At 46.2% G+C, this 27,229-nt stretch overlaps 18 non-coding genes across 18 annotated transcripts; all 18 read left to right on the forward strand.

Moving 5' to 3' along the window:
* The first annotated feature begins 188 nt into the window (after positions 1–188).
* Trnat-agu (transfer RNA threonine (anticodon AGU)) lies at positions 189–260 on the forward strand. The gene has a single exon. It is a non-coding gene; the product is annotated as a tRNA-Thr (tRNA).
* Positions 261–1,722: 1,462 nt separating this feature from the next.
* Positions 1,723–1,794, forward strand: Trnat-agu (transfer RNA threonine (anticodon AGU)). Its single transcript has one exon. It is a non-coding gene; the product is annotated as a tRNA-Thr (tRNA).
* Positions 1,795–3,241: 1,447 nt separating this feature from the next.
* Positions 3,242–3,313, forward strand: Trnat-agu (transfer RNA threonine (anticodon AGU)). Its single transcript has one exon. It is a non-coding gene; the product is annotated as a tRNA-Thr (tRNA).
* A 1,450-nt stretch (positions 3,314–4,763) lies between these two features.
* Trnat-agu (transfer RNA threonine (anticodon AGU)) lies at positions 4,764–4,835 on the forward strand. Its single transcript has one exon. It is a non-coding gene; the product is annotated as a tRNA-Thr (tRNA).
* A 1,453-nt stretch (positions 4,836–6,288) lies between these two features.
* Trnat-agu (transfer RNA threonine (anticodon AGU)) lies at positions 6,289–6,360 on the forward strand. Its single transcript has one exon. It is a non-coding gene; the product is annotated as a tRNA-Thr (tRNA).
* Positions 6,361–7,843: 1,483 nt separating this feature from the next.
* Trnat-agu (transfer RNA threonine (anticodon AGU)) lies at positions 7,844–7,915 on the forward strand. The gene has a single exon. It is a non-coding gene; the product is annotated as a tRNA-Thr (tRNA).
* A 1,447-nt stretch (positions 7,916–9,362) lies between these two features.
* Positions 9,363–9,434, forward strand: Trnat-agu (transfer RNA threonine (anticodon AGU)). Its single transcript has one exon. It is a non-coding gene; the product is annotated as a tRNA-Thr (tRNA).
* Positions 9,435–10,872: 1,438 nt separating this feature from the next.
* Positions 10,873–10,944, forward strand: Trnat-agu (transfer RNA threonine (anticodon AGU)). The gene has a single exon. It is a non-coding gene; the product is annotated as a tRNA-Thr (tRNA).
* Positions 10,945–12,394: 1,450 nt separating this feature from the next.
* Trnat-agu (transfer RNA threonine (anticodon AGU)) lies at positions 12,395–12,466 on the forward strand. Its single transcript has one exon. It is a non-coding gene; the product is annotated as a tRNA-Thr (tRNA).
* A 1,453-nt stretch (positions 12,467–13,919) lies between these two features.
* Positions 13,920–13,991, forward strand: Trnat-agu (transfer RNA threonine (anticodon AGU)). Its single transcript has one exon. It is a non-coding gene; the product is annotated as a tRNA-Thr (tRNA).
* A 1,450-nt stretch (positions 13,992–15,441) lies between these two features.
* Positions 15,442–15,513, forward strand: Trnat-agu (transfer RNA threonine (anticodon AGU)). Its single transcript has one exon. It is a non-coding gene; the product is annotated as a tRNA-Thr (tRNA).
* A 1,447-nt stretch (positions 15,514–16,960) lies between these two features.
* Positions 16,961–17,032, forward strand: Trnat-agu (transfer RNA threonine (anticodon AGU)). Its single transcript has one exon. It is a non-coding gene; the product is annotated as a tRNA-Thr (tRNA).
* A 1,453-nt stretch (positions 17,033–18,485) lies between these two features.
* On the forward strand, positions 18,486–18,557 carry Trnat-agu (transfer RNA threonine (anticodon AGU)). The gene has a single exon. It is a non-coding gene; the product is annotated as a tRNA-Thr (tRNA).
* Positions 18,558–20,031: 1,474 nt separating this feature from the next.
* Positions 20,032–20,103, forward strand: Trnat-agu (transfer RNA threonine (anticodon AGU)). The gene has a single exon. It is a non-coding gene; the product is annotated as a tRNA-Thr (tRNA).
* Positions 20,104–21,574: 1,471 nt separating this feature from the next.
* Trnat-agu (transfer RNA threonine (anticodon AGU)) lies at positions 21,575–21,646 on the forward strand. The gene has a single exon. It is a non-coding gene; the product is annotated as a tRNA-Thr (tRNA).
* A 1,450-nt stretch (positions 21,647–23,096) lies between these two features.
* On the forward strand, positions 23,097–23,168 carry Trnat-agu (transfer RNA threonine (anticodon AGU)). Its single transcript has one exon. It is a non-coding gene; the product is annotated as a tRNA-Thr (tRNA).
* Positions 23,169–24,633: 1,465 nt separating this feature from the next.
* Positions 24,634–24,705, forward strand: Trnat-agu (transfer RNA threonine (anticodon AGU)). The gene has a single exon. It is a non-coding gene; the product is annotated as a tRNA-Thr (tRNA).
* Positions 24,706–26,152: 1,447 nt separating this feature from the next.
* Positions 26,153–26,224, forward strand: Trnat-agu (transfer RNA threonine (anticodon AGU)). The gene has a single exon. It is a non-coding gene; the product is annotated as a tRNA-Thr (tRNA).
* The last annotated feature ends 1,005 nt before the right edge of the window (positions 26,225–27,229 follow it).

Genomic DNA, 27,229 nt, shown 5'->3' on the forward strand with positions numbered 1-27,229 from the left:
AAAGACATGTTCTGAAATGCAAGTGGTGTTATTTGGAGAGCACTTCCTTTAGGTGTCAGATGTGTAGGCAAGCAGTAATGGGTCGCCATAGCTGCAAATATTAGACGGTAATATGAAGTGTTGTCAGCTGAAGTCTGATGATCCAGACGACCGTAAGGATGAAGTACGCAAAAGTACCGCTAGGCCGCGCCTCTTTAGCTCAGTGGCAGAGCACTGGTCTAGTAAACCAGGGGTCGTGAGTTCGATCCTCACAGGAGGCAGACGAATTTTGGATATCAGTTGCGCGTCGTGGCCTTATAGCAAACAGTATCTGGGATGACTAACAATTAGCGAGAGGCGTTTTATTAAGAATTACTCTCAGATGTGATTAAGGCGAATGGCGCAGATAAAGCATTTGCCAAAGCGGTACAGCATAAGGTGGGATGGGACAGTCTGAAATATATTTTATAGATGTATTTCTCACATATCTCAGAGCCTTCCACGGTTGTCGTCGTCGTCGTCGTCGTCGTCGTCGTCGTCGTCGTCGCCGCCGCCGCCACTTCTGCAGAAGTAGCAAATGGACATCGTAGCAAATGCGGCGAGGGACGCCCTGCCTTACATTTCCGAATGCACAAAGTGTGTGGTTTAGTTTCCCAGTCTATATTTGGTAGGTCTCGTAGCAGGTTGAATGTATCAAATGGGTGGGAAAGAGCAAGGGGCAGCGTCTGTGTAGAACGAAAACACAACTCCTCAGTGGTGTGAGCGTTTTGAGATGAGTCGTATATAAGTTCCACTTGTTTGTCAGTGACCGTGTGGCCTAATGGATAAGGCGTCGGACTTCGTATCCGAAGATTGCGTGTTTGATTCCTCTCTCGGTCGTGTTTTTCCAGATATGAAAAAGAAACATACCGTTTTAGTGCAGCACTTGAGCAGTACGAAACCGTGTGAACGTTGCTGTTGACCATTTTCTGCTTGGAGATGCTCTTGAGCTTGAAACACGCACAACAAGACCGGTGTTAACTAGCGAATTGGTTTGCATATTGCCGTCGCCGCGTGTTTTTGACTGGCACTTGCACATCTAAAATAACGTCGGAAAGTAACTCGTTCGGCTTATGAGTCACATCAAGTATGTGTGTTAATTTTGACGAAACTAGCTCTGCAGGTTGTCATGCAATTCTGTTACCTCTCAGAAATGATTATGAAATAAAAGTGAACTACGTGACGAGTGTGACGTTAGGAAAACATTAGGCAACATGGGGAGGTTCTGTATGGGACCAATCAACCCAAACGAGTACTGTGTGACGTGCTAACCGGCATATACTCACCGAGGCAGCGCGGCTAGCTCAGTCGGTAGAACATAAGGCTCTTAATCCGAGGGTCGTGGGTTCGAGCCCCACGTGGGGAGGAACGGAATTTTGTTCCTCTGCAGATGTAACTTACCGTTTTTCTGATTAACGTGATGTAATGGAAATAGCAACTTTAAATTTTGCCTACGTCTCCGTCAGTCGCTACGAAACTGTATTTGAAGGTGAAGGTGATTTTGTAGACATGTGTGAAAGACATGTTCTGAAATGCAATTGGTGTTATTTGGAGAGCACTTCCTTTACGTGTCAGATGTGTAGGCAAGCAGTAATGGGTCGCCATAGCTGCAAATATTAGACGGTAATATGAAGTGTTGTCAGCTGAAGTCTGATGATCCAGACGACCGTAAGGATGAAGTACGCAAAAGTTCCGCTAGGCCGCGCCTCTTTAGCTCAGTGGCAGAGCACTGGTCTAGTAAACCAGGGGTCGTGAGTTCGATCCTCACAGGAGGCAGACGAATTTTGGATATCAGTTGCGCGTCGTGGCCTTATAGCAAACAGTATCTGGGATGACTAACAATTAGCGAGAGGCGTTTTATTAAGAATTACTCTCAGATGTGATTAAGGCGAATGGCGCAGATAAAGCATTTGCCAAAGCGGTACAGCATAAGGTGGGATGGGACAGTCTGAAATATATTTTATAGATGTATTTCTCACATATCTCAGAGCCTTCCGCGGTTGTCGTCGTCGTCGTCGTCGTCGTCACCGCCGCCGCCACTTCTGCAGAAGTAGCAAATGGACATCGTAGCAAATGCGGCGAGGGACGCCCTGCCTTACATTTCCGAATGCACAAAGTGTGTGGTTTAGTTTCCCAGTCTATATTTGGTAGGTCTCGTAGCAGGTTGAATGTATCAAATGGGTGGGAAAGAGCAAGGGGCAGCGTCTGTGTAGAACGAAAACACAACTCCTCAGTGGTGTGAGCGTTTTGAGATGAGTCGTATATAAGTTCCACTTGTTTGTCAGTGACCGTGTGGCCTAATGGATAAGGCGTCGGACTTAGTATCCAAAGATTGCGTGTTTGATTCCTCTCTCGGTCGTGTTTTTCCAGATATGAAAAAGAAACATACCGTTTTAGTGCAGCACTTGAGCAGTACGAAACCGTGTGAACGTTGCTGTTGACCATTTTCTGCTTGGAGATGCTCTTGAGCTTGAAACACGCACAACAAGACCGGTGTTAACTAGCGAATTGGTTTGCATATTGCCGTCGCCGCGTGTTTTTGACTGGCACTTGCACATCTAAAATAACGTCGGAAAGTAACTCGTTCGGCTTATGAGTCACATCAAGTATGTGTGTTAATTTTGACGAAACTAGCTCTGCAGGTTGTCATGCAATTCTGTTACCTCTCAGAAATGATTATGAAATAAAAGTGAACTACGTGACGAGTGTGACGTTAGGAAAACATTAGGCAACATGGGGAGGTTCTGTATGGGACCAATCAACCCAAACGAGTACTGTGTGACGTGCTAACCGGCATATACTCACCGAGGCAGCGCGGCTAGCTCAGTCGGTAGAACATAAGGCTCTTAATCCCAGGGTCGTGGGTTCGAGCCCCACGTGGGGAGGAACGGAATTTTGTTCCTCTGCAGATGTAACTTACCGTTTTTCTGATTAACGTGATGTAATGGAAATAGCAACTTTAAACTTTGCCTACGTCTCCGTCAGTCACTACGAAACTGTATTTGAAGGTGAAGGTGATTTTGTAGACATGTGTGAAAGACATGTTCTGAAATGCAAGTGGTGTTATTTGGAGAGCACTTCCTTTACGTGTCAGATGTGTAGGCAAGCAGTAATGGGTCGCCATAGCTGCAAATATTAGACGGTAATATGAAGTGTTGTCAGCTGAAGTCTGATGATCCAGACGACCGTAAGGATGAAGTACGCAAAAGTACCGCTAGGCCGCGCCTCTTTAGCTCAGTGGCAGAGCACTGGTCTAGTAAACCAGGGGTCGTGAGTTCGATCCTCACAGGAGGCAGACGAATTTTGGATATCAGTTGCGCGTCGTGGCCTTATAGCAAACAGTATCTGGGATGACTAACAATTAGCGAGAGGCGTTTTATTAAGAATTACTCTCAGATGTGATTAAGGCGAATGGCGCAGATAAAGCATTTGCCAAAGCGGTACAGCATAAGGTGGGATGGGACAGTCTGAAATATATTTTATAGATGTATTTCTCACATATCTCAGAGCCTTCCGCGGTTGTCGTCGTCGTCGTCGTCGTCGTCGTCGTCGTCGTCGCCACTTCTGCAGAAGTAGCAAATGGACATCGTAGCAAATGCGGCGAGGGACGCCCTGCCTTACATTTCCGAATGCACAAAGTGTGTGGTTTAGTTTCCCAGTCTATATTTGGTAGGTCTCGTAGCAGGTTGAATGTATCAAATGGGTGGGAAAGAGCAAGGGGCAGCGTCTGTGTAGAACGAAAACACAACTCCTCAGTGGTGTGAGCGTTTTGAGATGAGTCGTATATAAGTTCCACTTGTTTGTCAGTGACCGTGTGGCCTAATGGATAAGGCGTCGGACTTCGTATCCGAAGATTGCGTGTTTGATTCCTCTCTCGGTCGTGTTTTTCCAGATATGAAAAAGAAACATACCGTTTTAGTGCAGCACTTGAGCAGTACGAAACCGTGTGAACGTTGCTGTTGACCATTTTCTGCTTGGAGATGCTCTTGAGCTTGAAACACGCACAACAAGACCGGTGTTAACTAGCGAATTGGTTTGCATATTGCCGTCGCCGCGTGTTTTTGACTGGCACTTGCACATCTAAAATAACGTCGGAAAGTAACTCGTTCGGCTTATTAGTCACATCAAGTATGTGTGTTAATTTTTACGAAACTAGCTCTGCAGGTTGTCATGCAATTCTGTTACCTCTCAGAAATGATTATGAAATAAAAGTGAACTACGTGACGAGTGTGACGTTAGGAAAACATTAGGCAACATGGGGAGGTTCTGTATGGGACCAATCAACCCAAACGAGTACTGTGTGACGTGCTAACCGGCATATACTCACCGAGGCAGCGCGGCTAGCTCAGTCGGTAGAACATAAGGCTCTTAATCCCAGGGTCGTGGGTTGGAGCCCCACGTGGGGAGGAACGGAATTTTGTTCCTCTGCAGATGTAACTTACCGTTTTTCTGATTAACGTGATGTAATGGAAATAGCAACTTTAAACTTTGCCTACGTCTCCGTCAGTCACTACGAAACTGTATTTGAAGGTGAAGGTGATTTTGTAGACATGTGTGAAAGACATGTTCTGAAATGCAAGTGGTGTTATTTGGAGAGCACTTCCTTTAGGTGTCAGATGTGTAGGCAAGCAGTAATGGGTCGCCATAGCTGCAAATATTAGACGGTAATATGAAGTGTTGTCAGCTGAAGTCTGATGATCCAGACGACCGTAAGGATGAAGTACGCAAAAGTACCGCTAGGCCGCGCCTCTTTAGCTCAGTGGCAGAGCACTGGTCTAGTAAACCAGGGGTCGTGAGTTCGATCCTCACAGGAGGCAGACGAATTTTGGATATCAGTTGCGCGTCGTGGCCTTATAGCAAACAGTATCTGGGATGACTAACAATTAGCGAGAGGCGTTTTATTAAGAATTACTCTCAGATGTGATTAAGGCGAATGGCGCAGATAAAGCATTTGCCAAAGCGGTACAGCATAAGGTGGGATGGGACAGTCTGAAATATATTTTATAGATGTATTTCTCACATATCTCAGAGCCTTCCGCGGTTGTCGTCGTCGTCGTCGTCGTCGTCGTCGTCGTCGTCGTCGCCACTTCTGCAGAAGTAGCAAATGGACATCGTAGCAAATGCGGCGAGGGACGCCCTGCCTTACATTTCCGAATGCACAAAGTGTGTGGTTTAGTTTCCCAGTCTATATTTGGTAGGTCTCGTAGCAGGTTGAATGTATCAAATGGGTGGGAAAGAGCAAGGGGCAGCGTCTGTGTAGAACGAAAACACAACTCCTCAGTGGTGTGAGCGTTTTGAGATGAGTCGTATATAAGTTCCACTTGTTTGTCAGTGACCGTGTGGCCTAATGGATAAGGCGTCGGACTTCGTATCCGAAGATTGCGTGTTTGATTCCTCTCTCGGTCGTGTTTTTCCAGATATGAAAAAGAAACATACCGTTTTAGTGCAGCACTTGAGCAGTACGAAACCGTGTGAACGTTGCTGTTGACCATTTTCTGCTTGGAGATGCTCTTGAGCTTGAAACACGCACAACAAGACCGGTGTTAACTAGCGAATTGGTTTGCATATTGCCGTCGCCGCGTGTTTTTGACTGGCACTTGCACATCTAAAATAACGTCGGAAAGTAACTCGTTCGGCTTATTAGTCACATCAAGTATGTGTGTTAATTTTTACGAAACTAGCTCTGCAGGTTGTCATGCAATTCTGTTACCTCTCAGAAATGATTATGAAATAAAAGTGAACTACGTGACGAGTGTGACGTTAGGAAAACATTAGGCAACATGGGGAGGTTCTGTATGGGACCAATCAACCCAAACGAGTACTGTGTGACGTGCTAACCGGCATATACTCACCGAGGCAGCGCGGCTAGCTCAGTCGGTAGAACATAAGGCTCTTAATCCCAGGGTCGTGGGTTGGAGCCCCACGTGGGGAGGAACGGAATTTTGTTCCTCTGCAGATGTAACTTACCGTTTTTCTGATTAACGTGATGTAATGGAAATAGCAACTTTAAACTTTGCCTACGTCTCCGTCAGTCACTACGAAACTGTATTTGAAGGTGAAGGTGATTTTGTAGACATGTGTGAAAGACATGTTCTGAAATGCAAGTGGTGTTATTTGGAGAGCACTTCCTTTAGGTGTCAGATGTGTAGGCAAGCAGTAATGGGTCGCCATAGCTGCAAATATTAGACGGTAATATGAAGTGTTGTCAGCTGAAGTCTGATGATCCAGACGACCGTAAGGATGAAGTACGCAAAAGTACCGCTAGGCCGCGCCTCTTTAGCTCAGTGGCAGAGCACTGGTCTAGTAAACCAGGGGTCGTGAGTTCGATCCTCACAGGAGGCAGACGAATTTTGGATATCAGTTGCGCGTCGTGGCCTTATAGCAAACAGTATCTGGGATGACTAACAATTAGCGAGAGGCGTTTTATTAAGAATTACTCTCAGATGTGATTAAGGCGAATGGCGCAGATAAAGCATTTGCCAAAGCGGTACAGCATAAGGTGGGATGGGACAGTCTGAAATATATTTTATAGATGTATTTCTCACATATCTCAGAGCCTTCCACGGTTGTCGTCGTCGTCGTCGTCGTCGTCGTCGTCGTCGTCGTCGTCGTCGTCGTCGTCGTCGTCGCCGCCGCCGCCACTTCTGCAGAAGTAGCAAATGGACATCGTAGCAAATGCGGCGAGGGACGCCCTGCCTTACATTTCCGAATGCACAAAGTGTGTGGTTTAGTTTCCCAGTCTATATTTGGTAGGTCTCGTAGCAGGTTGAATGTATCAAATGGGTGGGAAAGAGCAAGGGGCAGCGTCTGTGTAGAACGAAAACACAACTCCTCAGTGGTGTGAGCGTTTTGAGATGAGTCGTATATAAGTTCCACTTGTTTGTCAGTGACCGTGTGGCCTAATGGATAAGGCGTCGGACTTCGTATCCGAAGATTGCGTGTTTGATTCCTCTCTCGGTCGTGTTTTTCCAGATATGAAAAAGAAACATACCGTTTTAGTGCAGCACTTGAGCAGTACGAAACCGTGTGAACGTTGCTGTTGACCATTTTCTGCTTGGAGATGCTCTTGAGCTTGAAACACGCACAACAAGACCGGTGTTAACTAGCGAATTGGTTTGCATATTGCCGTCGCCGCGTGTTTTTGACTGGCACTTGCACATCTAAAATAACGTCGGAAAGTAACTCGTTCGGCTTATGAGTCACATCAAGTATGTGTGTTAATTTTGACGAAACTAGCTCTGCAGGTTGTCATGCAATTCTGTTACCTCTCAGAAATGATTATGAAATAAAAGTGAACTACGTGACGAGTGTGACGTTAGGAAAACATTAGGCAACATGGGGAGGTTCTGTATGGGACCAATCAACCCAAACGAGTACTGTGTGACGTGCTAACCGGCATATACTCACCGAGGCAGCGCGGCTAGCTCAGTCGGTAGAACATAAGGCTCTTATTCCGAGGGTCGTGGGTTCGAGCCCCACGTGGGGAGGAACGGAATTTTGTTCCTCTGCAGATGTAACTTACCGTTTTTCTGATTAACGTGATGTAATGGAAATAGCAACTTTAAACTTTGCCTACGTCTCCGTCAGTCGCTACGAAACTGTATTTGAAGGTGAAGGTGATTTTGTAGACATGTGTGAAAGACATGTTCTGAAATGCAATTGGTGTTATTTGGAGAGCACTTCCTTTACGTGTCAGATGTGTAGGCAAGCAGTAATGGGTCGCCATAGCTGCAAATATTAGACGGTAATATGAAGTGTTGTCAGCTGAAGTCTGATGATCCAGACGACCGTAAGGATGAAGTACGCAAAAGTACCGCTAGGCCGCGCCTCTTTAGCTCAGTGGCAGAGCACTGGTCTAGTAAACCAGGGGTCGTGAGTTCGATCCTCACAGGAGGCAGACGAATTTTGGATATCAGTTGCGCGTCGTGGCCTTATAGCAAACAGTATCTGGGATGACTAACAATTAGCGAGAGGCGTTTTATTAAGAATTACTCTCAGATGTGATTAAGGCGAATGGCGCAGATAAAGCATTTGCCAAAGCGGTACAGCATAAGGTGGGATGGGACAGTCTGAAATATATTTTATAGATGTATTTCTCACATATCTCAGAGCCTTCCGCGGTTGTCGTCGTCGTCGTCGTCGTCGTCACCGCCGCCGCCACTTCTGCAGAAGTAGCAAATGGACATCGTAGCAAATGCGGCGAGGGACGCCCTGCCTTACATTTCCGAATGCACAAAGTGTGTGGTTTAGTTTCCCAGTCTATATTTGGTAGGTCTCGTAGCAGGTTGAATGTATCAAATGGGTGGGAAAGAGCAAGGGGCAGCGTCTGTGTAGAACGAAAACACAACTCCTCAGTGGTGTGAGCGTTTTGAGATGAGTCGTATATAAGTTCCACTTGTTTGTCAGTGACCGTGTGGCCTAATGGATAAGGCGTCGGACTTCGTATCCGAAGATTGCGTGTTTGATTCCTCTCTCGGTCGTGTTTTTCCAGATATGAAAAAGAAACATACCGTTTTAGTGCAGCACTTGAGCAGTACGAAACCGTGTGAACGTTGCTGTTGACCATTTTCTGCTTGGAGATGCTCTTGAGCTTGAAACACGCACAACAAGACCGGTGTTAACTAGCGAATTGGTTTGCATATTGCCGTCGCCGCGTGTTTTTGACTGGCACTTGCACATCTAAAATAACGTCGGAAAGTAACTCGTTCGGCTTATGAGTCACATCAAGTATGTGTGTTAATTTTGACGAAACTAGCTCTGCAGGTTGTCATGCAATTCTGTTACCTCTCAGAAATGATTATGAAATAAAAGTGAACTACGTGACGAGTGTGACGTTAGGAAAACATTAGGCAACATGGGGAGGTTCTGTATGGGACCAATCAACCCAAACGAGTACTGTGTGACGTGCTAACCGGCATATACTCACCGAGGCAGCGCGGCTAGCTCAGTCGGTAGAACATAAGGCTCTTAATCCCAGGGTCGTGGGTTCGAGCCCCACGTGGGGAGGAACGGAATTTTGTTCCTCTGCAGATGTAACTTACCGTTTTTCTGATTAACGTGATGTAATGGAAATAGCAACTTTAAACTTTGCCTACGTCTCCGTCAGTCGCTACGAAACTGTATTTGAAGGTGAAGGTGATTTTGTAGACATGTGTGAAAGACATGTTCTGAAATGCAAGTGGTGTTATTTGGAGAGCACTTCCTTTAGGTGTCAGATGTGTAGGCAAGCAGTAATGGGTCGCCATAGCTGCAAATATTAGACGGTAATATGAAGTGTTGTCAGCTGAAGTCTGATGATCCAGACGACCGTAAGGATGAAGTACGCAAAAGTACCGCTAGGCCGCGCCTCTTTAGCTCAGTGGCAGAGCACTGGTCTAGTAAACCAGGGGTCGTGAGTTCGATCCTCACAGGAGGCAGACGAATTTTGGATATCAGTTGCGCGTCGTGGCCTTATAGCAAACAGTATCTGGGATGACTAACAATTAGCGAGAGGCGTTTTATTAAGAATTACTCTCAGATGTGATTAAGGCGAATGGCGCAGATAAAGCATTTGCCAAAGCGGTACAGCATAAGGTGGGATGGGACAGTCTGAAATATATTTTATAGATGTATTTCTCACATATCTCAGAGCCTTCCGCGGTTGTCGTCGTCGTCGTCGCCGCCGCCGCCACTTCTGCAGAAGTAGAAAATGGACATCGTAGCAAATGCGGCGAGGGACGCCCTGCCTTACATTTCCGAATGCACAAAGTGTGTGGTTTAGTTTCCCAGTCTATATTTGGTAGGTCTCGTAGCAGGTTGAATGTATCAAATGGGTGGGAAAGAGCAAGGGGCAGCGTCTGTGTAGAACGAAAACACAACTCCTCAGTGGTGTGAGCGTTTTGAGATGAGTCGTATATAAGTTCCACTTGTTTGTCAGTGACCGTGTGGCCTAATGGATAAGGCGTCGGACTTCGTATCCGAAGATTGCGTGTTTGATTCCTCTCTCGGTCGTGTTTTTCCAGATATGAAAAAGAAACATACCGTTTTAGTGCAGCACTTGAGCAGTACGAAACCGTGTGAACGTTGCTGTTGACCATTTTCTGCTTGGAGATGCTCTTGAGCTTGAAACACGCACAACAAGACCGGTGTTAACTAGCGAATTGGTTTGCATATTGCCGTCGCCGCGTGTTTTTGACTGGCACTTGCACATCTAAAATAACGTCGGAAAGTAACTCGTTCGGCTTATGAGTCACATCAAGTATGTGTGTTAATTTTGACGAAACTAGCTCTGCAGGTTGTCATGCAATTCTGTTACCTCTCAGAAATGATTATGAAATAAAAGTGAACTACGTGACGAGTGTGACGTTAGGAAAACATTAGGCAACATGGGGAGGTTCTGTATGGGACCAATCAACCCAAACGAGTACTGTGTGACGTGCTAACCGGCATATACTCACCGAGGCAGCGCGGCTAGCTCAGTCGGTAGAACATAAGGCTCTTAATCCCAGGGTCGTGGGTTCGAGCCCCACGTGGGGAGGAACGGAATTTTGTTCCTCTGCAGATGTAACTTACCGTTTTTCTGATTAACGTGATGTAATGGAAATAGCAACTTTAAACTTTGCCTACGTCTCCGTCAGTCGCTACGAAACTGTATTTGAAGGTGAAGGTGATTTTGTAGACATGTGTGAAAGACATGGTCTGAAATGCAAGTGGTGTTATTTGGAGAGCACTTCCTTTACGTGTCAGATGTGTAGGCAAGCAGTAATGGGTCGCCATAGCTGCAAATATTAGACGGTAATATGAAGTGTTGTCAGCTGAAGTCTGATGATCCAGACGACCGTAAGGATGAAGTACGCAAAAGTACCGCTAGGCCGCGCCTCTTTAGCTCAGTGGCAGAGCACTGGTCTAGTAAACCAGGGGTCGTGAGTTCGATCCTCACAGGAGGCAGACGAATTTTGGATATCAGTTGCGCGTCGTGGCCTTATAGCAAACAGTATCTGGGATGACTAACAATTAGCGAGAGGCGTTTTATTAAGAATTACTCTCAGATGTGATTAAGGCGAATGGCGCAGATAAAGCATTTGCCAAAGCGGTACAGCATAAGGTGGGATGGGACAGTCTGAAATATATTTTATAGATGTATTTCTCACATATCTCAGAGCCTTCCGCGGTTGTCGTCGTCGTCGTCGTCGTCATCGTCGTCGCCGCCGCCACTTCTGCAGAAGTAGCAAATGGACATCGTAGCAAATGCGGCGAGGGACGCCCTGCCTTACATTTCCGAATGCACAAAGTGTGTGGTTTAGTTTCCCAGTCTATATTTGGTAGGTCTCGTAGCAGGTTGAATGTATCAAATGGGTGGGAAAGAGCAAGGGGCAGCGTCTGTGTAGAACGAAAACACAACTCCTCAGTGGTGTGAGCGTTTTGAGATGAGTCGTATATAAGTTCCACTTGTTTGTCAGTGACCGTGTGGCCTAATGGATAAGGCGTCGGACTTCGTATCCGAAGATTGCGTGTTTGATTCCTCTCTCGGTCGTGTTTTTCCAGATATGAAAAAGAAACATACCGTTTTAGTGCAGCACTTGAGCAGTACGAAACCGTGTGAACGTTGCTGTTGACCATTTTCTGCTTGGAGATGCTCTTGAGCTTGAAACACGCACAACAAGACCGGTGTTAACTAGCGAATTGGTTTGCATATTGCCGTCGCCGCGTGTTTTTGACTGGCACTTGCACATCTAAAATAACGTCGGAAAGTAACTCGTTCGCCTTATGAGTCACATCAAGTATGTGTGTTAATTTTGACGAAACTAGCTCTGCAGGTTGTCATGCAATTCTGTTACCTCTCAGAAATGATTATGAAATAAAAGTGAACTACGTGACGAGTGTGACGTTAGGAAAACATTAGGCAACATGGGGAGGTTCTGTATGGGACCAATCAACCCAAACGAGTACTGTGTGACGTGCTAACCGGCATATACTCAGCGAGGCAGCGCGGCTAGCTCAGTCGGTAGAACATAAGGCTCTTAATCCCAGGGTCGTGGGTTCGAGCCCCACGTGGGGAGGAACGGAATTTTGTTCCTCTGCAGATGTAACTTACCGTTTTTCTGATTAACGTGATGTAATGGAAATAGCAACTTTAAACTTTGCCTACGTCTCCGTCAGTCGCTACGAAACTGTATTTGAAGGTGAAGGTGATTTTGTAGACATGTGTGAAAGACATGTTCTGAAATGCAAGTGGTGTTATTTGGAGAGCACTTCCTTTACGTGTCAGATGTGTAGGCAAGCAGTAATGGGTCGCCATAGCTGCAAATATTAGACGGTAATATGAAGTGTTGTCAGCTGAAGTCTGATGATCCAGACGACCGTAAGGATGAAGTACGCAAAAGTACCGCTAGGCCGCGCCTCTTTAGCTCAGTGGCAGAGCACTGGTCTAGTAAACCAGGGGTCGTGAGTTCGATCCTCACAGGAGGCAGACGAATTTTGGATATCAGTTGCGCGTCGTGGCCTTATAGCAAACAGTATCTGGGATGACTAACAATTAGCGAGAGGCGTTTTATTAAGAATTACTCTCAGATGTGATTAAGGCGAATGGCGCAGATAAAGCATTTGCCAAAGCGGTACAGCATAAGGTGGGATGGGACAGTCTGAAATATATTTTATAGATGTATTTCTCACATATCTCAGAGCCTTCCGCGGTTGTCGTCGTCGTCGTCGTCGTCGTCGTCGTCGTCGCCGCCGCCACTTCTGCAGAAGTAGCAAATGGACATCGTAGCAAATGCGGCGAGGGACGCCCTGCCTTACATTTCCGAATGCACAAAGTGTGTGGTTTAGTTTCCCAGTCTATATTTGGTAGGTCTCGTAGCAGGTTGAATGTATCAAATGGGTGGGAAAGAGCAAGGGGCAGCGTCTGTGTAGAACGAAAACACAACTCCTCAGTGGTGTGAGCGTTTTGAGATGAGTCGTATATAAGTTCCACTTGTTTGTCAGTGACCGTGTGGCCTAATGGATAAGGCGTCGGACTTCGTATCCGAAGATTGCGTGTTTGATTCCTCTCTCGGTCGTGTTTTTCCAGATATGAAAAAGAAACATACCGTTTTAGTGCAGCACTTGAGCAGTACGAAACCGTGTGAACGTTGCTGTTGACCATTTTCTGCTTGGAGATGCTCTTCAGCTTAAAACACGCACAACAAGACCGGTGTTAACTAGCGAATTGGTTTGCATATTGCCGTCGCCGCGTGTTTTTGACTGGCACTTGCACATCTAAAATAACGTCGGAAAGTAACTCGTTCGGCTTATGAGTCACATCAAGTATGTGTGTTAATTTTGACGAAACTAGCTCTGCAGGTTGTCATGCAATTCTGTTACCTCTCAGAAATGATTATGAAATAAAAGTGAACTACGTGACGAGTGTGACGTTAGGAAAACATTAGGCAACATGGGGAGGTTCTGTATGGGACCAATCAACCCAAACGAGTACTGTGTGACGTGCTAACCGGCATATACTCACCGAGGCAGCGCGGCTAGCTCAGTCGGTAGAACATAAGGCTCTTAATCCCAGGGTCGTGGGTTCGAGCCCCACGTGGGGAGGAACGGAATTTTGTTCCTCTGCAGATGTAACTTACCGTTTTTCTGATTAACGTGATGTAATGGAAATAGCAACTTTAAACTTTGCCTACGTCTCCGTCAGTCGCTACGAAACTGTATTTGAAGGTGAAGGTGATTTTGTAGACATGTGTGAAAGACATGTTCTGAAATGCAAGTGGTGTTATTTGGAGAGCACTTCCTTTACGTGTCAGATGTGTAGGCAAGCAGTAATGGGTCGCCATAGCTGCAAATATTAGACGGTAATATGAAGTGTTGTCAGCTGAAGTCTGATGATCCAGATGACCGTAAGAATGAAGTACGCAAAAGTACCGCTAGGCCGCGCCTCTTTAGCTCAGTGGCAGAGCACTGGTCTAGTAAACCAGGGGTCGTGAGTTCGATCCTCACAGGAGGCAGACGAATTTTGGATATCAGTTGCGCGTCGTGGCCTTATAGCAAACAGTATCTGGGATGACTAACAATTAGCGAGAGGCGTTTTATTAAGAATTACTCTCAGATGTGATTAAGGCGAATGGCGCAGATAAAGCATTTGCCAAAGCGGTACAGCATAAGGTGGGATGGGACAGTCTGAAATATATTTTATAGATGTATTTCTCACATATCTCAGAGCCTTCCGCGGTTGTCGTCGTCGTCGTCGTCGTCATCGTCGTCGCCGCCGCCACTTCTGCAGAAGTAGCAAATGGACATCGTAGCAAATGCGGCGAGGGACGCCCTGCCTTACATTTCCGAATGCACAAAGTGTGTGGTTTAGTTTCCCAGTCTATATTTGGTAGGTCTCGTAGCAGGTTGAATGTATCAAATGGGTGGGAAAGAGCAAGGGGCAGCGTCTGTGTAGAACGAAAACACAACTCCTCAGTGGTGTGAGCGTTTTGAGATGAGTCGTATATAAGTTCCACTTGTTTGTCAGTGACCGTGTGGCCTAATGGATAAGGCGTCGGACTTCGTATCCGAAGATTGCGTGTTTGATTCCTCTCTCGGTCGTGTTTTTCCAGATATGAAAAAGAAACATACCGTTTTAGTGCAGCACTTGAGCAGTACGAAACCGTGTGAACGTTGCTGTTGACCATTTTCTGCTTGGAGATGCTCTTGAGCTTGAAACACGCACAACAAGACCGGTGTTAACTAGCGAATTGGTTTGCATATTGCCGTCGCCGCGTGTTTTTGACTGGCACTTGCACATCTAAAATAACGTCGGAAAGTAACTCGTTCGCCTTATGAGTCACATCAAGTATGTGTGTTAATTTTGACGAAACTAGCTCTGCAGGTTGTCATGCAATTCTGTTACCTCTCAGAAATGATTATGAAATAAAAGTGAACTACGTGACGAGTGTGACGTTAGGAAAACATTAGGCAACATGGGGAGGTTCTGTATGGGACCAATCAACCCAAACGAGTACTGTGTGACGTGCTAACCGGCATATACTCAGCGAGGCAGCGCGGCTAGCTCAGTCGGTAGAACATAAGGCTCTTAATCCCAGGGTCGTGGGTTCGAGCCCCACGTGGGGAGGAACGGAATTTTGTTCCTCTGCAGATGTAACTTACCGTTTTTCTGATTAACGTGATGTAATGGAAATAGCAACTTTAAACTTTGCCTACGTCTCCGTCAGTCGCTACGAAACTGTATTTGAAGGTGAAGGTGATTTTGTAGACATGTGTGAAAGACATGTTCTGAAATGCAAGTGGTGTTATTTGGAGAGCACTTCCTTTACGTGTCAGATGTGTAGGCAAGCAGTAATGGGTCGCCATAGCTGCAAATATTAGACGGTAATATGAAGTGTTGTCAGCTGAAGTCTGATGATCCAGACGACCGTAAGGATGAAGTACGCAAAAGTACCGCTAGGCCGCGCCTCTTTAGCTCAGTGGCAGAGCACTGGTCTAGTAAACCAGGGGTCGTGAGTTCGATCCTCACAGGAGGCAGACGAATTTTGGATATCAGTTGCGCGTCGTGGCCTTATAGCAAACAGTATCTGGGATGACTAACAATTAGCGAGAGGCGTTTTATTAAGAATTACTCTCAGATGTGATTAAGGCGAATGGCGCAGATAAAGCATTTGCCAAAGCGGTACAGCATAAGGTGGGATGGGACAGTCTGAAATATATTTTATAGATGTATTTCTCACATATCTCAGAGCCTTCCGCGGTTGTCGTCGTCGTCGTCGTCGTCGTCGCCGCCGCCGCCACTTCTGCAGAAGTAGCAAATGGACATCGTAGCAAATGCGGCGAGGGACGCCCTGCCTTACATTTCCGAATGCACAAAGTGTGTGGTTTAGTTTCCCAGTCTATATTTGGTAGGTCTCGTAGCAGGTTGAATGTATCAAATGGGTGGGAAAGAGCAAGGGGCAGCGTCTGTGTAGAACGAAAACACAACTCCTCAGTGGTGTGAGCGTTTTGAGATGAGTCGTATATAAGTTCCACTTGTTTGTCAGTGACCGTGTGGCCTAATGGATAAGGCGTCGGACTTCGTATCCGAAGATTGCGTGTTTGATTCCTCTCTCGGTCGTGTTTTTCCAGATATGAAAAAGAAACATACCGTTTTAGTGCAGCACTTGAGCAGTACGAAACCGTGTGAACGTTGCTGTTGACCATTTTCTGCTTTGAGATGCTCTTCAGCTTAAAACACGCACAACAAGACCGGTGTTAACTAGCGAATTGGTTTGCATATTGCCGTCGCCGCGTGTTTTTGACTGGCACTTGCACATCTAAAATAACGTCGGAAAGTAACTCGTTCGGCTTATGAGTCACATCAAGTATGTGTGTTAATTTTGACGAAACTAGCTCTGCAGGTTGTCATGCAATTCTGTTACCTCTCAGAAATGATTATGAAATAAAAGTGAACTACGTGACGAGTGTGACGTTAGGAAAACATTAGGCAACATGGGGAGGTTCTGTATGGGACCAATCAACCCAAACGAGTACTGTGTGACGTGCTAACCGGCATATACTCACCGAGGCAGCGCGGCTAGCTCAGTCGGTAGAACATAAGGCTCTTAATCCCAGGGTCGTGGGTTGGAGCCCCACGTGGGGAGGAACGGAATTTTGTTCCTCTGCAGATGTAACTTACCGTTTTTCTGATTAACGTGATGTAATGGAAATAGCAACTTTAAACTTTGCCTACGTCTCCGTCAGTCGCTACGAAACTGTATTTGAAGGTGAAGGTGATTTTGTAGACATGTGTGAAAGACATGTTCTGAAATGCAAGTGGTGTTATTTGGAGAGCACTTCCTTTACGTGTCAGATGTGTAGGCAAGCAGTAATGGGTCGCCATAGCTGCAAATATTAGACGGTAATATGAAGTGTTGTCAGCTGAAGTCTGATGATCCAGACGACCGTAAGAATGAAGTACGCAAAAGTACCGCTAGGCCGCGCCTCTTTAGCTCAGTGGCAGAGCACTGGTCTAGTAAACCAGGGGTCGTGAGTTCGATCCTCACAGGAGGCAGACGAATTTTGGATATCAGTTGCGCGTCGTGGCCTTATAGCAAACAGTATCTGGGATGACTAACAATTAGCGAGAGGCGTTTTATTAAGAATTACTCTCAGATGTGATTAAGGCGAATGGCGCAGATAAAGCATTTGCCAAAGCGGTACAGCATAAGGTGGGATGGGACAGTCTGAAATATATTTTATAGATGTATTTCTCACATATCTCAGAGCCTTCCGCGGTTGTCGTCGTCGTCGTCGTCGTCGTCGTCGCCGCCGCCGCCGCCACTTCTGCAGAAGTAGCAAATGGACATCGTAGCAAATGCGGCGAGGGACGCCCTGCCTTACATTTCCGAATGCACAAAGTGTGTGGTTTAGTTTCCCAGTCTATATTTGGTAGGTCTCGTAGCAGGTTGAATGTATCAAATGGGTGGGAAAGAGCAAGGGGCAGCGTCTGTGTAGAACGAAAACACAACTCCTCAGTGGTGTGAGCGTTTTGAGATGAGTCGTATATAAGTTCCACTTGTTTGTCAGTGACCGTGTGGCCTAATGGATAAGGCGTCGGACTTAGTATCCAAAGATTGCGTGTTTGATTCCTCTCTCGGTCGTGTTTTTCCAGATATGAAAAAGAAACATACCGTTTTAGTGCAGCACTTGAGCAGTACGAAACCGTGTGAACGTTGCTGTTGACCATTTTCTGCTTGGAGATGCTCTTGAGCTTGAAACACGCACAACAAGACCGGTGTTAACTAGCGAATTGGTTTGCATATTGCCGTCGCCGCGTGTTTTTGACTGGCACTTGCACATCTAAAATAACGTCGGAAAGTAACTCGTTCGGCTTATTAGTCACATCAAGTATGTGTGTTAATTTTGACGAAACTAGCTCTGCAGGTTGTCATGCAATTCTGTTACCTCTCAGAAATGATTATGAAATAAAAGTGAACTACGTGACGAGTGTGACGTTAGGAAAACATTAGGCAACATGGGGAGGTTCTGTATGGGACCAATCAACCCAAACGAGTACTGTGTGACGTGCTAACCGGCATATACTCACCGACGCAGCGCGGCTAGCTCAGTCGGTAGAACATAAGGCTCTTAATCCCAGGGTCGTGGGTTCGAGCCCCACGTGGGGAGGAACGGAATTTTGTTCCTCTGCAGATGTAACTTACCGTTTTTCTGATTAACGTGATGTAATGGAAATAGCAACTTTAAACTTTGCCTACGTCTCCGTCAGTCACTACGAAACTGTATTTGAAGGTGAAGGTGATTTTGTAGACATGTGTGAAAGACATGTTCTGAAATGCAAGTGGTGTTATTTGGAGAGCACTTCCTTTAGGTGTCAGATGTGTAGGCAAGCAGTAATGGGTCGCCATAGCTGCAAATATTAGACGGTAATATGAAGTGTTGTCAGCTGAAGTCTGATGATCCAGACGACCGTAAGGATGAAGTACGGAAAAGTACCGCTAGGCCGCGCCTCTTTAGCTCAGTGGCAGAGCACTGGTCTAGTAAACCAGGGGTCGTGAGTTCGATCCTCACAGGAGGCAGACGAATTTTGGATATCAGTTGCGCGTCGTGGCCTTATAGCAAACAGTATCTGGGATGACTAACAATTAGCGAGAGGCGTTTTATTAAGAATTACTCTCAGATGTGATTAAGGCGAATGGCGCAGATAAAGCATTTGCCAAAGCGGTACAGCATAAGGTGGGATGGGACAGTCTGAAATATATTTTATAGATGTATTTCTCACATATCTCAGAGCCTTCCACGGTTGTCGTCGTCGTCGTCGTCGTCGTCGTCGTCGTCGTCGTCGTCGTCGTCGCCGCCGCCGCCGCCACTTCTGCAGAAGTAGCAAATGGACATCGTAGCAAATGCGGCGAGGGACGCCCTGCCTTACATTTCCGAATGCACAAAGTGTGTGGTTTAGTTTCCCAGTCTATATTTGGTAGGTCTCGTAGCAGGTTGAATGTATCAAATGGGTGGGAAAGAGCAAGGGGCAGCGTCTGTGTAGAACGAAAACACAACTCCTCAGTGGTGTGAGCGTTTTGAGATGAGTCGTATATAAGTTCCACTTGTTTGTCAGTGACCGTGTGGCCTAATGGATAAGGCGTCGGACTTCGTATCCGAAGATTGCGTGTTTGATTCCTCTCTCGGTCGTGTTTTTCCAGATATGAAAAAGAAACATACCGTTTTAGTGCAGCACTTGAGCAGTACGAAACCGTGTGAACGTTGCTGTTGACCATTTTCTGCTTGGAGATGCTCTTGAGCTTGAAACACGCACAACAAGACCGGTGTTAACTAGCGAATTGGTTTGCATATTGCCGTCGCCGCGTGTTTTTGACTGGCACTTGCACATCTAAAATAACGTCGGAAAGTAACTCGTTCGGCTTATGAGTCACATCAAGTATGTGTGTTAATTTTGACGAAACTAGCTCTGCAGGTTGTCATGCAATTCTGTTACCTCTCAGAAATGATTATGAAATAAAAGTGAACTACGTGACGAGTGTGACGTTAGGAAAACATTAGGCAACATGGGGAGGTTCTGTATGGGACCAATCAACCCAAACGAGTACTGTGTGACGTGCTAACCGGCATATACTCACCGAGGCAGCGCGGCTAGCTCAGTCGGTAGAACATAAGGCTCTTAATCCCAGGGTCGTGGGTTCGAGCCCCACGTGGGGAGGAACGGAATTTTGTTCCTCTGCAGATGTAACTTACCGTTTTTCTGATTAACGTGATGTAATGGAAATAGCAACTTTAAACTTTGCCTACGTCTCCGTCAGTCGCTACGAAACTGTATTTGAAGGTGAAGGTGATTTTGTAGACATGTGTGAAAGACATGTTCTGAAATGCAATTGGTGTTATTTGGAGAGCACTTCCTTTACGTGTCAGATGTGTAGGCAAGCAGTAATGGGTCGCCATAGCTGCAAATATTAGACGGTAATATGAAGTGTTGTCAGCTGAAGTCTGATGATCCAGACGACCGTAAGGATGAAGTACGCAAAAGTACCGCTAGGCCGCGCCTCTTTAGCTCAGTGGCAGAGCGCTGGTCTAGTAAACCAGGGGTCGTGAGTTCGATCCTCACAGGAGGCAGACGAATTTTGGATATCAGTTGCGCGTCGTGGCCTTATAGCAAACAGTATCTGGGATGACCAACAATTAGCGAGAGGCGTTTTATTAAGAATTACTCTCAGATGTGATTAAGGCGAATGGCGCAGATAAAGCATTTGCCAAAGCGGTACAGCATAAGGTGGGATGGGACAGTCTGAAATATATTTTATAGATGTATTTCTCACATATCTCAGAGCCTTCCGCGGTTGTCGTCGTCGTCGTCGTCGTCGTCGTCGTCGTCGTCGTCGTCGTCGTCGTCGCCGCCGCCACTTCTGCAGAAGTAGCAAATGGACATCGTAGCAAATGCGGCGAGGGACGCCCTGCCTTACATTTCCGAATGCACAAAGTGTGTGGTTTAGTTTCCCAGTCTATATTTGGTAGGTCTCGTAGCAGGTTGAATGTATCAAATGGGTGGGAAAGAGCAAGGGGCAGCGTCTGTGTAGAACGAAAACACAACTCCTCAGTGGTGTGAGCGTTTTGAGATGAGTCGTATATAAGTTCCACTTGTTTGTCAGTGACCGTGTGGCCTAATGGATAAGGCGTCGGACTTCGTATCCGAAGATTGCGTGTTTGATTCCTCTCTCGGTCGTGTTTTTCCAGATATGAAAAAGAAACATACCGTTTTAGTGCAGCACTTGAGCAGTACGAAACCGTGTGAACGTTGCTGTTGACCATTTTCTGCTTGGAGATGCTCTTGAGCTTGAAACACGCACAACAAGACCGGTGTTAACTAGCGAATTGGTTTGCATATTGCCGTCGCCGCGTGTTTTTGACTGGCACTTGCACATCTAAAATAACGTCGGAAAGTAACTCGTTCGGCTTATGAGTCACATCAAGTATGTGTGTTAATTTTGACGAAACTAGCTCTGCAGGTTGTCATGCAATTCTGTTACCTCTCAGAAATGATTATGAAATAAAAGTGAACTACGTGACGAGTGTGACGTTAGGAAAACATTAGGCAACATGGGGAGGTTCTGTATGGGACCAATCAACCCAAACGAGTACTGTGTGACGTGCTAACCGGCATATACTCACCGAGGCAGCGCGGCTAGCTCAGTCGGTAGAACATAAGGCTCTTAATCCCAGGGTCGTGGGTTGGAGCCCCACGTGGGCAGGAACGGAATTTTGTTCCTCTGCAGATGTAACTTACCGTTTTTCTGATTAACGTGATGTAATGGAAATAGCAACTTTAAACTTTGCCTACGTCTCCGTCAGTCGCTACGAAACTGTATTTGAAGGTGAAGGTGATTTTGTAGACATGTGTGAAAGACATGTTCTGAAATGCAAGTGGTGTTATTTGGAGAGCACTTCCTTTACGTGTCAGATGTGTAGGCAAGCAGTAATGGGTCGCCATAGCTGCAAATATTAGACGGTAATATGAAGTGTTGTCAGCTGAAGTCTGATGATCCAGACGACCGTAAGGATGAAGTACGCAAAAGTACCGCTAGGCCGCGCCTCTTTAGCTCAGTGGCAGAGCACTGTTCTAGTAAACCAGGGGTCGTGAGTTCGATCCTCACAGGAGGCAGACGAATTTTGGATATCAGTTGCGCGTCGTGGCCTTATAGCAAACAGTATCTGGGATGACTAACAATTAGCGAGAGGCGTTTTATTAAGAATTACTCTCAGATGTGATTAAGGCGAATGGCGCAGATAAAGCATTTGCCAAAGCGGTACAGCATAAGGTGGGATGGGACAGTCTGAAATATATTTTATAGATGTATTTCTCACATATCTCAGAGCCTTCCGCGGTTGTCGTCGTCGTCGTCGTCGTCGTCGTCGCCGCCGCCGCCACTTCTGCAGAAGTAGCAAATGGACATCGTAGCAAATGCGGCGAGGGACGCCCTGCCTTACATTTCCGAATGCACAAAGTGTGTGGTTTAGTTTCCCAGTCTATATTTGGTAGGTCTCGTAGCAGGTTGAATGTATCAAATGGGTGGGAAAGAGCAAGGGGCAGCGTCTGTGTAGAACGAAAACACAACTCCTCAGTGGTGTGAGCGTTTTGAGATGAGTCGTATATAAGTTCCACTTGTTTGTCAGTGACCGTGTGGCCTAATGGATAAGGCGTCGGACTTCGTATCCGAAGATTGCGTGTTTGATTCCTCTCTCGGTCGTGTTTTTCCAGATATGAAAAAGAAACATATCGTTTTAGTGCAGCACTTGAGTAGTACGAAACCGTGTGAACGTTGCTGTTGACAATTTTCTGCTTGGAGATGCTCTTCAGCTTAAAACACGCACAACAAGACCGGTGTTAACTAGCGAATTGGTTTGCATATTGCCGTCGCCGCGTGTTTTTGACTGGCACTTGCACATCTAAAATAACGTCGGAAAGTAACTCGTTCGGCTTATGAGTCACATCAAGTATGTGTGTTAATTTTGACGAAACTAGCTCTGCAGGTTGTCATGCAATTCTGTTACCTCTCAGAAATGATTATGAAATAAAAGTGAACTACGTGACGAGTGTGACGTTAGGAAAACATTAGGCAACATGGGGAGGTTCTGTATGGGACCAATCAACCCAAACGAGTACTGTGTGACGTGCTAACCGGCATATACTCACCGAGGCAGCGCGGCTAGCTCAGTCGGTAGAACATAAGGCTCTTAATCCCAGGGTCGTGGGTTCGAGCCCCACGTGGGGAGGAACGGAATTTTGTTCCTCTGCAGATGTAACTTACCGTTTTTCTGATTAACGTGATGTAATGGAAATAGCAACTTTAAACTTTGCCTACGTCTCCGTCAGTCGCTACGAAACTGTATTTGAAGGTGAAGGTGATTTTGTAGACATGTGTGAAAGACATGTTCTGAAATGCAAGTGGTGTTATTTGGAGAGCACTTCCTTTAGGTGTCAGATGTGTAGGCAAGCAGTAATGGGTCGCCATAGCTGCAAATATTAGACGGTAATATGAAGTGTTGTCAGCTGAAGTCTGATGATCCAGACGACCGTAAGGATGAAGTACGCAAAAGTACCGCTAGGCCGCGCCTCTTTAGCTCAGTGGCAGAGCACTGGTCTAGTAAACCAGGGGTCGTGAGTTCGATCCTCACAGGAGGCAGACGAATTTTGGATATCAGTTGCGCGTCGTGGCCTTATAGCAAACAGTATCTGGGATGACTAACAATTAGCGAGAGGCGTTTTATTAAGAATTACTCTCAGATGTGATTAAGGCGAATGGCGCAGATAAAGCATTTGCCAAAGCGGTACAGCATAAGGTGGGATGGGACAGTCTGAAATATATTTTATAGATGTATTTCTCACATATCTCAGAGCCTTCCACGGTTGTCGTCGTCGTCGTCGTCGTCGTCGTCGTCGTCGTCGTCGTCGCCGCCGCCGCCACTTCTGCAGAAGTAGCAAATGGACATCGTAGCAAATGCGGCGAGGGACGCCCTGCCTTACATTTCCGAATGCACAAAGTGTGTGGTTTAGTTTCCCAGTCTATATTTGGTAGGTCTCGTAGCAGGTTGAATGTATCAAATGGGTGGGAAAGAGCAAGGGGCAGCGTCTGTGTAGAACGAAAACACAACTCCTCAGTGGTGTGAGCGTTTTGAGATGAGTCGTATATAAGTTCCACTTGTTTGTCAGTGACCGTGTGGCCTAATGGATAAGGCGTCGGACTTCGTATCCGAAGATTGCGTGTTTGATTCCTCTCTCGGTCGTGTTTTTCCAGATATGAAAAAGAAACATACCGTTTTAGTGCAGCACTTGAGCAGTACGAAACCGTGTGAACGTTGCTGTTGACCATTTTCTGCTTGGAGATGCTCTTGAGCTTGAAACACGCACAACAAGACCGGTGTTAACTAGCGAATTGGTTTGCATATTGCCGTCGCCGCGTGTTTTTGACTGGCACTTGCACATCTAAAATAACGTCGGAAAGTAACTCGTTCGGCTTATGAGTCACATCAAGTATGTGTGTTAATTTTGACGAAACTAGCTCTGCAGGTTGTCATGCAATTCTGTTACCTCTCAGAAATGATTATGAAATAAAAGTGAACTACGTGACGAGTGTGACGTTAGGAAAACATTAGGCAACATGGGGAGGTTCTGTATGGGACCAATCAACCCAAACGAGTACTGTGTGACGTGCTAACCGGCATATACTCACTGAGGCAGCGCGGCTAGCTCAGTCGGTAGAACATAAGGCTCTTAATCCGAGGGTCGTGGGTTCGAGCCCCACGTGGGGAGGAACGGAATTTTGTTCCTCTGCAGATGTAACTTACCGTTTTTCTGATTAACGTGATGTAATGGAAATAGCAACTTTAAATTTTGCCTACGTCTCCGTCAGTCGCTACGAAACTGTATTTGAAGGTGAAGGTGATTTTGTAGACATGTGTGAAAGACATGTTCTGAAATGCAATTGGTGTTATTTGGAGAGCACTTCCTTTAGGTGTCAGATGTGTAGGCAAGCAGTAATGGGTCGCCATAGCTGCAAATATTAGACGGTAATATGAAGTGTTGTCAGCTGAAGTCTGATGATCCAGACGACCGTAAGGATGAAGTACGCAAAAGTTCCGCTAGGCCGCGCCTCTTTAGCTCAGTGGCAGAGCACTGGTCTAGTAAACCAGGGGTCGTGAGTTCGATCCTCACAGGAGGCAGACGAATTTTGGATATCAGTTGCGCGTCGTGGCCTTATAGCAAACAGTATCTGGGATGACTAACAATTAGCGAGAGGCGTTTTATTAAGAATTACTCTCAGATGTGATTAAGGCGAATGGCGCAGATAAAGCATTTGCCAAAGCGGTACAGCATAAGGTGGGATGGGACAGTCTGAAATATATTTTATAGATGTATTTCTCACATATCTCAGAGCCTTCCGCGGTTGTCGTCGTCGTCGTCGTCGTCGTCACCGCCGCCGCCACTTCTGCAGAAGTAGCAAATGGACATCGTAGCAAATGCGGCGAGGGACGCCCTGCCTTACATTTCCGAATGCACAAAGTGTGTGGTTTAGTTTCCCAGTCTATATTTGGTAGGTCTCGTAGCAGGTTGAATGTATCAAATGGGTGGGAAAGAGCAAGGGGCAGCGTCTGTGTAGAACGAAAACACAACTCCTCAGTGGTGTGAGCGTTTTGAGATGAGTCGTATATAAGTTCCACTTGTTTGTCAGTGACCGTGTGGCCTAATGGATAAGGCGTCGGACTTAGTATCCAAAGATTGCGTGTTTGATTCCTCTCTCGGTCGTGTTTTTCCAGATATGAAAAAGAAACATACCGTTTTAGTGCAGCACTTGAGCAGTACGAAACCGTGTGAACGTTGCTGTTGACCATTTTCTGCTTGGAGATGCTCTTGAGCTTGAAACACGCACAACAAGACCGGTGTTAACTAGCGAATTGGTTTGCATATTGCCGTCGCCGCGTGTTTTTGACTGGCACTTGCACATCTAAAATAACGTCGGAAAGTAACTCGTTCGGCTTATGAGTCACATCAAGTATGTGTGTTAATTTTGACGAAACTAGCTCTGCAGGTTGTCATGCAATTCTGTTACCTCTCAGAAATGATTATGAAATAAAAGTGAACTACGTGACGAGTGTGACGTTAGGAAAACATTAGGCAACATGGGGAGGTTCTGTATGGGACCAATCAACCCAAACGAGTACTGTGTGACGTGCTAACCGGCATATACTCACCGAGGCAGCGCGGCTAGCTCAGTCGGTAGAACATAAGGCTCTTAATCCCAGGGTCGTGGGTTGGAGCCCCACGTGGGGAGGAACGGAATTTTGTTCCTCTGCAGATGTAACTTACCGTTTTTCTGATTAACGTGATGTAATGGAAATAGCAACTTTAAACTTTGCCTACGTCTCCGTCAGTCACTACGAAACTGTATTTGAAGGTGAAGGGGATTTTGTAGACATGTGTGAAAGACATGTTCTGAAATGCAAGTGGTGTTATTTGGAGAGCACTTCCTTTACGTGTCAGATGTGTAGGCAAGCAGTAATGGGTCGCCATAGCTGCAAATATTAGACGGTAATATGAAGTGTTGTCAGCTGAAGTCTGATGATCCAGACGACCGTAAGGATGAAGTACGCAAAAGTACCGCTAGGCCGCGCCTCTTTAGCTCAGTGGCAGAGCACTGGTCTAGTAAACCAGGGGTCGTGAGTTCGATCCTCACAGGAGGCAGACGAATTTTGGATATCAGTTGCGCGTCGTGGCCTTATAGCAAACAGTATCTGGGATGACTAACAATTAGCGAGAGGCGTTTTATTAAGAATTACTCTCAGATGTGATTAAGGCGAATGGCGCAGATAAAGCATTTGCCAAAGCGGTACAGCATAAGGTGGGATGGGACAGTCTGAAATATATTTTATAGATGTATTTCTCACATATCTCAGAGCCTTCCGCGGTTGTCGTCGTCGTCGTCGTCGTCGTCGTCGTCGTCGTCGTCGTCGTCGTCGTCGCCGCCGCCGCCACTTCTGCAGAAGTAGCAAATGGACATCGTAGCAAATGCGGCGAGGGACGCCCTGCCTTACATTTCCGAATGCACAAAGTGTGTGGTTTAGTTTCCCAGTCTATATTTGGTAGGTCTCGTAGCAGGTTGAATGTATCAAATGGGTGGGAAAGAGCAAGGGGCAGCGTCTGTGTAGAACGAAAACACAACTCCTCAGTGGTGTGAGCGTTTTGAGATGAGTCGTATATAAGTTCCACTTGTTTGTCAGTGACCGTGTGGCCTAATGGATAAGGCGTCGGACTTCGTATCCGAAGATTGCGTGTTTGATTCCTCTCTCGGTCGTGTTTTTCCAGATATGAAAAAGAAACATACCGTTTTAGTGCAGCACTTGAGCAGTACGAAACCGTGTGAACGTTGCTGTTGACCATTTTCTGCTTGGAGATGCTCTTGAGCTTGAAACACACACAACAAGACCGGTGTTAACTAGCGAATTGGTTTGCATATTGCCGTCGCCGCGTGTTTTTGACTGGCACTTGCACATCTAAAATAACGTCGGAAAGTAACTCGTTCGGCTTATTAGTCACATCAAGTATGTGTGTTAATTTTGACGAAACTAGCTCTGCAGGTTGTCATGCAATTCTGTTACCTCTCAGAAATGATTATGAAATAAAAGTGAACTACGTGACGAGTGTGACGTTAGGAAAACATTAGGCAACATGGGGAGGTTCTGTATGGGA

The sequence above is a fragment of the Schistocerca gregaria genome, chromosome 4, assembly GCF_023897955.1.
Source record: "Schistocerca gregaria isolate iqSchGreg1 chromosome 4, iqSchGreg1.2, whole genome shotgun sequence".
Taxonomy (NCBI): Eukaryota; Metazoa; Arthropoda; class Insecta; order Orthoptera; family Acrididae; genus Schistocerca; species Schistocerca gregaria.